This window comes from Ictalurus furcatus, chromosome 27 (assembly GCF_023375685.1).
Source record: "Ictalurus furcatus strain D&B chromosome 27, Billie_1.0, whole genome shotgun sequence".
NCBI classification, from domain to species: Eukaryota; Metazoa; Chordata; class Actinopteri; order Siluriformes; family Ictaluridae; genus Ictalurus; species Ictalurus furcatus.
The window spans coordinates 19,424,931-19,435,349 of NC_071281.1; the positions used below are offsets into that span (position 1 = coordinate 19,424,931).

The 10,419-nt window shown below is 41.3% G+C and overlaps 1 protein-coding gene across 1 annotated transcript in view; it reads left to right on the forward strand.

Moving 5' to 3' along the window:
- The first annotated feature begins 10,396 nt into the window (after nt 1-10,396).
- Nucleotides 10,397-10,419, forward strand: part of LOC128602889 (cytochrome b-c1 complex subunit Rieske, mitochondrial) — a 1,770-nt gene continuing 1,747 nt past the window's right edge. Inside the window, exon 1 of the mRNA XM_053617006.1 lies at nt 10,397-10,419. This exon is cut by the window's right edge and continues 238 nt beyond it. The gene's annotated coding sequence lies outside the window, so the exon portion shown is untranslated.

Below are 10,419 nucleotides of genomic sequence, written 5' to 3' on the forward strand. Positions count from 1 at the left end.
AAAAGAATTTCTCTGTAATGTATATGTGATTAATAAAGACTTATCATTTTACACAAATACTAATACACATCTATGCAGTACAAAATACACATACACACAGGTTACTGCTCCTCACATTTACTGCTTTATTGTCCAAATACTTTACAAATCATGAGAAATAAGATAATAATAATAATAATAATAATAATAATAATAATAATAACAATAAGATAATAATAAGAGGAAGAATAACAAGAATATAAAAAATAATCTCTCCCCATGAACACAAATTCAAACAAATCAGAGAGACATTATGGACTTTTGATTTTCATTGTTCATATGAATGAGGTTTGTAAGAAAACACCACTAACCCCACCCCTGACTCCGCCCAGAACTCAGCCCACAATCATAACCTTAATCTTCATAACATGCCATATGCTCTCAGATGAAAGGGAACTAAACTGGAACCATCAAGTGTACCTGTTCTGTATCTTCAGTGCTACTTGGATTAATAACCTTTATAAATGATTTAAGGAACATAACTGGACCATAAGGAGCACTCTTGTACAGTTCACTAGCTTTTAGAATAAAGCTTTAAAGGTAAACTGCAAACACCTGCTTAGTGGGAACCTGTGAAAAGGAACCATGTCCTGATTTCTAATTACAGTTAAATTTCATTATCGTTGGGATCTGAACTCACAACCTTGTGCTGACTGAAGCAGTGTTTCATTTCAGAGAACGCTTTCAGAATCTAAAATTAAACACACACTTCATTATAACAAAATAAAGTTGTTAAGTGAAGCTGCACGGTTCCTGTAATTTCTTCTAAGCATGTTTAGTGAAGAGTGTGATTTCCCCTGTGTTTGTGTGTGTGTGTGTGTGTGTGTGTGTGTGTGTGTGTGTTTAAATTACAGTGTAATGAGGGAAAAGCACAGCGACCCTGTTAAATGAATAAAACACAGCGGTGGGAATTTCTCCAGTTTCAGTGTGAAGCTGCTGAGTTCTGCGTGAGTGAAAACACAGGTTTATTAGCAAGATTAGCGAACGTGCTATATTACTGTAAATCACAGCTGAGTCTGAGGAAACCATAAAAACATCACAGCACAAAGATCATTGTTTAATGGTGACATAAATATTTATAATTTAATACTATATTACACCACAGGGCTGCTATGTTCTGGATCTTGACTGGTCAGAAGGTGTTGAATTTTCTATAACAGCGGCTCTGACAGTAGCGCAGCTGCACATCGCAGGTTTATATTAATGCGCTCGCTCTAATGTTATCGTTTCTATAGTAACAGCTTGTCTCTAAGACAAGTCAAGGGACTTTTATTTCTAAAGCACGTTTAAAACAGCCACTGCTGACCAAAGTGCTAAAATACATAAACTAACAAGAAAAACCCACAAATTAATAAGGTTACATTGATCCATATGCCAGAGGAAAAAAGGTATGTCTTCAGTGAGGTTTTAAAATGATCACCATCAGAAGACAGCCTAATGTGTACGATCACCTTTTAACTTCCAACGAGACCTTGGCACAGTCAGCATCAACCTGCTTGAAGACCTTAAGGGCCTAGAGCATTTCCGGTGGAGAAGATATGTAACGTATTGTGGAGCCAGGCCATTTAAACCCTTATACGCATACAATAAAACCTTAAAGTTAACACGGTATTCCACCAGCAGTCAGTGAAGTGAAGCCAGAACAGGCGAAACACGTTCCATCTTTCTAGTTCCCGTAAGAAGCCTGGCAGCAGAGTTTTATACCAATTGAAGGCGGGATAAAGAGGACTGAGCCACACCAAGGTACAGTGAGTTACAATAATCCAGCCTAGAGGAAATAAAAGCAGGAATTACTGTCTCCAAGTCCTTTACTGACGCTTTCAATTCCACACTGGATCTGAGATGATAAACACTCTTTACACTCTTTACCACTGAATTGACCTGTTTATCGAATTTAAGGCCGTCATCAAAAATCACTCCCAGATTTTTTACATGAGCATGAGAATTCACAGATAAACGACCCAGATGGTTATTTATCTGTATAATAGAACCTGGAGGTCCAAAATTTATTTCAGTTTTATATTCATTCAATGTTTGAAAATTGGCTGCCAGCCAGCATCTTACCTCAATTTTTTTTTTTTTGTCAAAATTTTGACAAAGGGGATGTATATCTGGGTATCATCTGCATAAAAATGATAAGGAATATTATGCTTCTGAAAAATAAAACCTAAAGGGAGCAAATACAACAAAAACAACAGCGGGCCCAAACTCGATCCCTGAGGTACACCACAAGTTAATGGTACAGTAGAGGAAGAAAAATTCACGACCTAGACCGAAAATATTCTATCAGAGAGATAAGAATTAAACCAATTCAATGCGGTACCTTGAATTCCTACACACTTACTCAACCGTTCAGGCAAGATAGCATGGTCAGTGGTGTTAAAAGCCACACTGAGGTCCAGGAGGACCAGGATTGCACAGTTACCTGAATCCACAGCTAACAAAAGATCATTCAACACCTTCAGCAAAGCTGATTCTGTACTGTGATGTTGTCTAAAACCAGACTGAAACTTATCTAAAGTTATTTTCACTTAAAAATGCAGACAATTGATGGAAGTCAACCTTTTCCAATACTTTGGATAAAAATGGTCGTGTTGAAATGGGATTATAGTTATCCAAAGTAAAAAGATCTAAACTGACATTTTTTCGAGGTGGATTCATCACTGCATGCTTCAAGGTTGATGGAACAGTGCCTTGGGATAAGCGACTATTTATTATTATTAAAACAAAAGATTGAACGACACAAGGAGCTGAGAAGGCACCACATCCAAGGAGCACGAGGAAAGATTTATTTTATGGAAAACATCCATGAGAAAAGAAGAAGATCTAGGCTCACACTCAGTTAAACAAGCTGAACATGGTCAATAACAGATGAACTCATATCAGATCTGCGGATACAAGATCAAATAGTATTGATTTTACCTACAAAATCTTCAAAACGTTTTCACAGATGTAGGTGTAGCATCAGGAAAAGAAAGCATAGTGGGATTAAGTACATTACGTATCGTTCTAAACAGAGTCTTTGGGCTACGTTCATGCTTTGCCATCAAGTTAGAAAAATATATTTCCCTAGCAGCCTTAACAGAGTTCTGGTAGCTCAGCATGCAGTCTCTCGTAATTTGATAGGATTCCTGGAGCTTATCTTTCTTCCACTTTCTTTCAGCCTTCCCCCATTCCTGTCTAGAGGCACGAGTATCCTTGTTAAGCCAAGGTTATGTTTGTAGCTTGGGTTTCTTCATTTTAAGTGGAGCAATAGAGTCCAAGACATTTCCACACAGAGTGTTAAAATAAGAAATCTGCAGAAACTCATTAGCCAAAGGATGAGAGGGACAACACACGTATATTAAAATCACCAAGAATCAAACGCTTGTTATAAGAAGGTACCAGAGAAGATAAAATCTCCTGAAAATTCCTGCAGAAACATCTTATTATAATGGGCTGGTCCATAACTCAAGGCACACAGAACGGCATTCTCTGTACTTATCTGAATTATCCACTGATAATAAACAACACTTAAAACTGTTCCTAAAAATTGTACCTTTTCTCCCACAACGACCAGATGACCTCGGAGCACCAACAAAACTACCGTCATCAGGAGACGTTTCAGAGAGAGGGCCAAGTTCACCACGGTTTAGCCGAGTCTCAGATATAAACATAACGTCACATAGCGAGATGAAAAGAAGTCATTAACTTAAAAAATCTTATTTGAAATCGATCTTATGTTCAACAAGGCAATCTATACAGTGGTTAGTTCTGTAGATTGAGTCAGTGATACAACTCATCCTCTGTGAAGGAGCATGATCTAAAACTCTGAGGTTGCTGAAGTTCACTCCAGCCTGGGAGCTTGATGTGAGAAAAGCTTGATCGGGTACAAATCTTCAAGCCGTAGCCAGATGCTGTGGCCAGACGGGTACGAGGCACGAAGGTCATGACTCAGATGTATTAAAATAGAAGGATAATCCATCGTTAGAGACGTAGGCGAGAGAGGTATCAGAGATGATTCTAATGGATCAGCATGATTGCGAAGAGCTCTCCTTAATCACACCAAGGTGCCGCCACGCTTACCGCATCTTCTCGCCCGTCTCTTGGAACTCAACAAATATCCGATAGAAACCGAGCTAGGAACGGAGGATTAGAAGATGCTGCTGCAGTGTAAATGTGCATATTGATTATTGATGATCAGATCAGGTTTTTGGTGCAGTGTGTGTTCACTGTGACATGATGATGAAGTCGGATCTTCTCTCTGAGCCATGCAGCTTCTGTTAGAGTCAGTGCCATCAGTTACTCAGCTCAGAGGACCAGCCAGGGTTTTTCTCCCTCCGTTCTCTACCTTCTCCCTCTGTTCTCTACCTTCTCCTTTCTCTACCTGTTCTCTGTTATCATACAGACATACAGATGTGTACAATGTGCTGCTGTGGTGTTACGGTTCTGTTCGTCCTCCACACTGTGTTCTCCTCTCTCTCTCTCTCTCTCTCTCTCTTTCTCTCTCTCTCTCAGCTGGCCTGCTGACGTCACATCAGAAATTCATCTGAATGTCCAGCAGCGCCATCAGAGGTCATTAGAGGAGAGACAGACAGTGAGAGAGACAGACAGAGAGACAGACAGTGAGACAGAGAGACAGACAGTGAGACAGACAGACAGAGAGACAGACAGACTCTCCTCTCCTCTGTCGTTCCTCAGGTTAGTTCCATCCATCACCGGTGGAGGTGTTTGGTCACGGCTCTTTGCTCTCACGTCGCTCCTGAAGCCTCGGACTGAAACGAGACGAGACACATCCATCTTCATTCCAGCTTCCAGCTCGCTCCGTTGCTGCATGGCCTGATGGGTAATCTGACCTCTGACATCATCACAACCTCCATCTGCTCCATGCCATTACAGTGTGAAACTCAGAGCTGAGACTGCACTACACACACAAAACAAAAACTGTTGTGCTGCTGTAAAACTTCCAGCTTTAGGTATAAGTACGCTCAATACCTAGAGAGAGAATGCACATATACGTGTGTGTGGAGCCATATGGCCTCCAGGCAGTAAACTCCCACTCCACACTGTTAGAAAGAATCACAGAAATTCCGTGTGTGTGTGTGTGTGTGTGTGTGTGTGTGTGTGTGTGTGTGTGTGTGTGTGTGTGTGTGTGTGTGTGTGTGTGTGTGTGTGTGTGTGTGTGTGTGTGTGTGTGTGTGTGTGTGTGTGTGTGTGTGTGTGTGTGTGTGTGTGTGTGTGTGTGTGTGTGTGTGTGTGTGTGTGTGTGTGTGTGTGTGGTTAGTGGTTAGCACGTTCGCTTCACACCTCCAGGGTCGGGGGTTCGATTCCCGCCGTGGCCCTGTGTTTGGATGATTGTTCTCGTTCTCTGCGGGGGTTTCCTCCCCATGCATGGTAGACACACCAGCCTCCTTGTGGGTAGGGTTAGGTAGGCTGATTGGTGTTTCCAAAGTGTCTGTAGTGTGTGAATCACTGCGTCCGGGGGCCATCTTCAGTTATATTGAGTCAGTCTTGTCACTGGATCATGGCGTTCACCGGGAAGTGAGAGTGCGGCCGATGCTGTGCAAGTCTTCCTCACTTTAATCCAATTCACGCGCAAGTCGAGTCCCAGTTTGTGTTCTCCATAATAGAGGCAGAAATGTGTGTGTGTGTGTGTGTGTGTGTCTTCTCTAATTTAAATAATGACTTGATTTGAAGTTGAATCCCAACACAGAATGAAAACAGAAGCAGGAGCAGGTCTCCAGAAGGAGATGAACAGAGAGCAGCTTCTGCTGGAGAAAAGGAAGAGACGTGTGATGTCACATGATGAAGTCTGTGATTGGCTGAACACGTTTATCACGTTTGCCTCATCATCATTTAAAATGATTTCCTGCACAGTAAAAGCAGTGTTTTATTCAGCACAGATGAGTGTGATGGTGTACAGTGAGATGTTTATGAGCTGAAGTGTGTACCAGAGGATTATTACTCTGAGTCTCATAAACACCAGACCCACAGTGTGTTACACAGACCTCACACTTCCAGAGGATTAAACTCCAGCTCACCTTTACACACACACATCTGTATAAATAATCCTCTCTCACACTCAGGCTGAATAATCCCTCATCACATTCATGTATTCAACCTGAATAAAAACCTGACGTGACCCAGACGTGACTTTCACAACCTCGTGTCTTTATAAACTACCTCACACTCCGTCTCTTCCCTCAGGTTATATACACTCCCTCCACCATTATACACTGCTTTATAAAGTCCTCACTTTCTGCAAATAAGAGAAAATGACTGGAACACACACACACACACACACACATACACACATATATACACACACAGACATACACATATACACACAGACATATACACACACAGACATACGCACACATATATATATATATATATATATATATATATATATATATATATACACACACACACACATATACACACACACATACACACACAGACATACACACATACATACACACATATACACACATCCAGACACACACACTCACGCACAGACACACACACATTTACATACTCACACACACACACATATACACACAGACACACACACATGCGCACACACACACACACACATACACACACTCTCACGCCCTCACACTCCTCACACTGCTCACACACTCACACACTCATGCCGCTGTGTCCAGAGAAATGACAGAAAATCAACTTTTCTGAAACTCAGAGGTTTGAAACAAAGCTTTAATCCCTGATCACACCAGCTCAGAAATGGAGCGGATAAATAAATAAATAAATACATTATGATGATGATGATGATAATAATAATAATAATAATAATAATAATAATAATAATAATAATAATAATAAAGATTAAAAGAGAATAAGAGCAAAATACTTCTTCCTCTTTAACACTGAAAGCTTTCTCTCTCTAACCCTGTACAGCAGCTGACAGTATGTTTGTGTATGTGTTTGTGTAGGTGTGTGTGTGATTGTGTATGTGTTTGTGTGTGTATTTGTTTGTGAGTGAGTGTGTGTGTGTGTGTGTGTGTGTGTGTGTGTGTGTGTGTTTGTGTGCTGCTGCAGATTTCCATTTAGATACGTCACTCTTGGCCTCCTTATCAATTACACAGGCGCATTCAGGGCGGCGTTAAGTGCACACTAATGTGTTACTGGGCTCTGAGAGACGGCTGATTGAAAGGAAGGAGCGCGCACACACACACACACACACCCACACACTTTAATGCCCTTCAGCAATTTGGGAACACAACAGTGTTTGCATCTTAACACAGGCAGATGACAAGAGATAATTAAAACACCCTCAAAAACAGTGTGTGTGTGTGTGTGTGTGTGTGTGTGTGTGTGTGTGTAAATGCTACACATTAATAACAGCTCGGTCTGTGGATCTGATACACTCCTCCACACTTCCCTTATATAAATGAGAACACACAGAGCAGAATCACACTAACGTCCCTCAGATTTACCCGTCTGTCTGTCTGTTTATCTGTTCATATGTCTGTCTGTACAATTTTTTTTTCTAATCTAAATTTTTTTTTTTTTTTTCTGAGAACAGATCAGGTTTTAAAAGTATTGGCACCCAACACTTTAACAGCACTGAGTCATTTCCTGTGATGAACAACATCAGAGACTCTCACACTCCTCCTCACACCACATTCCAATCTCTTTTAATGTTAATCTCCTTAATATTCTCAGGTGTGTGTAAATATCTTTATTTCAGATCACAGTTCCAATCTGAAGATGTGTAAACACTGATTTTATGTCCTGACCTGGTTTCTGTGTTCATTATCCCCAGACAGATTCACAGACATCCCACGCTGCAAAAACTCATTTCAGGGAGGTAGTTCCACCACTGCTGCAATATATATATATATACAGCTGCAATCAAAATTATTCACCCCCCCCCCCATTACAAATCAAGTGTATTGTAAAAATTTACAGACTTTCAGCTGTTTCCGATGAACAAATAAAAAAAGCAATTAAAATAGTTCGACACAACAAGTTCCCCAAATTCAACTGAAAATGCAACTTATAATAACTTCTTCAGTCTCAAAATTATTCACCCCCTTCATTGCGAGCATCTTTAGTACTTAGTAGAGCTCCTTTTGCCGTTATGACCTGCTGCAATGGAGATGCAGAGCTTCTGCAGAGTTCCTGAGGAATCTTCTCCCGTTCCTCATGAGCAATGTCCTCCAGTTCAGTAATAATCTTGGGTTTGTGTGCTGCAACCGCCTTCTTCACATCCCACCAGAGATTTTCTATGGGGTTCAAGTCAGGTGACAGTGATGGCCCTGTGCTTGAGACAACAAGCACAGTGAGTGATTCTATTCTATTCATAATTTTGGAACTGGTGAAATCATTATAAGTTGCATTTTCAGTTGAATTTGGGGAAATCACTTGAAGCATTTGTTGTGTTGAACTATTTTAATTGCTTTTCCCCATTACAAACAGCTGAAAGTCTGTTTTTACAATACATCTCCATTTTTACAATAAACCTGATTTGCAATGGAGGGCGCATAGAGGCTTAGCGGTTAGCACGTTCGCCTCACACCTCCAGGGTCGGGGGTTCGATTCCCACCATGGTGGGAAAACACTGTGGGGATTCCCACTGTGTGTGTGGAGTTTGCATGTTCTCCCCGTGTGGGGGTTTCCTCCGGGTACTCCGGTTTTCTCCCCCAGTCCAAAGACATGCATGGTAGGCTGATTGGCATGTCCAAAGTGTCTGTAGTGTATGAATGAGTGTGTATGTGATTGTGCCCTGCGATGGTTTGGCACCCTGTCCAGGGTGTACCCCGCCTTGTGCCTGATGCTCCCTCGGATAGACTCCAGGTTTCCCCGTGACCCTGAAAAGGATAAGCGGTATAGAAGATGGATGGATGATTTGCAGTGGAGGGTGAATAGTTTGGATTTCAACTGTATACACTCATTTTTGAGTATTTTGTTGGCAGTCTCAATGCTAATAGCCAAATGCTAAATGTGACATTAAAATATGTACATAATATGTACTAATATACTCATTATTTGTTTGTTTTATTCTATTGCAACGTTCAGCAAGTCTACAGGGAGTTTGGTCTCATCACGTAGGACAGCAATAGAGTATCTCCTTAGGGTCTTAGAGTAAACTCTCCTCAACATGTCTTTTACAATCATTTAACCCAGCATGGGCAATGGAAAAGTCATTGTTGAAAACAGTGCAGTGAGTAAAACTGTCATTATTGTTGACACGTATTAAGGGGTACACTTTAGTGTCTGGGGTAGAGTGCGTTTTGTAGTTTCAATTTTTTGGACACTCTGCAGGACACTACAACAGTACTGAACTGATGGATGAACTGAAGAGAGAGAGAGAGAGAGGTGGACTGTAAAGCCCGCCCACAGAGAAAACTGATGGTGTAGTTAGCAGAAAGAGAGACCAATCAGGATACGCTCTCAGTCACTCTCTCGCTCCGTCTTGTCACTCGCTCTCTGCTCCTATCAGTAGAAATTCTATGGTCTCTTGCTCAATCAAAAAAAATCTATATCCAGGATATTGTATATACTTTGCAGCTGTCAGGGAGCTGCTATCAGTATACACCAGGAGAGGTGGGATGTCTGGATTCATCTATGATCTCCGTAACCTCCAGGCAGAGGCAAGCAGGTTTAGTGTCAGGTGTATTACCACATGTCCGATTCCTTCTAACAATTCTTTTTAAACTTCTTTATCATACCTCAGGTTGAGTTTAATGGAATTTTAACTGCTTGTGTACTTTTCTATCCATTAACAGAGTTGTGTAGTTCAGTATTGCATGGGTCAGTGTTTATAGGTGTGTATGGTGTGTGCTTGGTGTAGATCTGCACTGGTTGTTGTTGTTACAAAGTAAACATGTCTTTATGTTTTTGGGGATCAATCTGTACATGTTCACCTCGTTATTTAAAATGTTCATGGATATAATGGGCAGCTGTGGCTCAGGTGGTAGAGGTACGATTCCCGGCCCACATGACTCCACATGCCGAAGTGTCCTTGGGCAAGAAACTGAACGCCAAGTTGCTCCTGATGATTGTGTGGTGTGTGTGTGTGTATGGGTGAATGAGACACAGTGTAAAGCGCTTTGGAACCACTAAGTGCAGACCAGACCATATTCGCAATAATAAAACCGCAGAGGTTGTTTCTAGATTCTTCTGATTCAGGTGATCAGAGCCATAACTAATGAAGAACAGGCTCTGCGCACGTGCTACATAATGTACAGTTTATTTTATTAACAATTTTCTAAAATTGTATTAAATCATATTTAGCGCGAGAGAGTCGGTGAACAAACAACGACACTAACAAACAGCCTCCGGGAGTCTGGTGCGTCATTACGTCATCACGCTGCCACGACGTTCAGAACCTTTAGCGGAAGTTGAAGAAGAAAGAAGCCCCGCCCCTCAGCC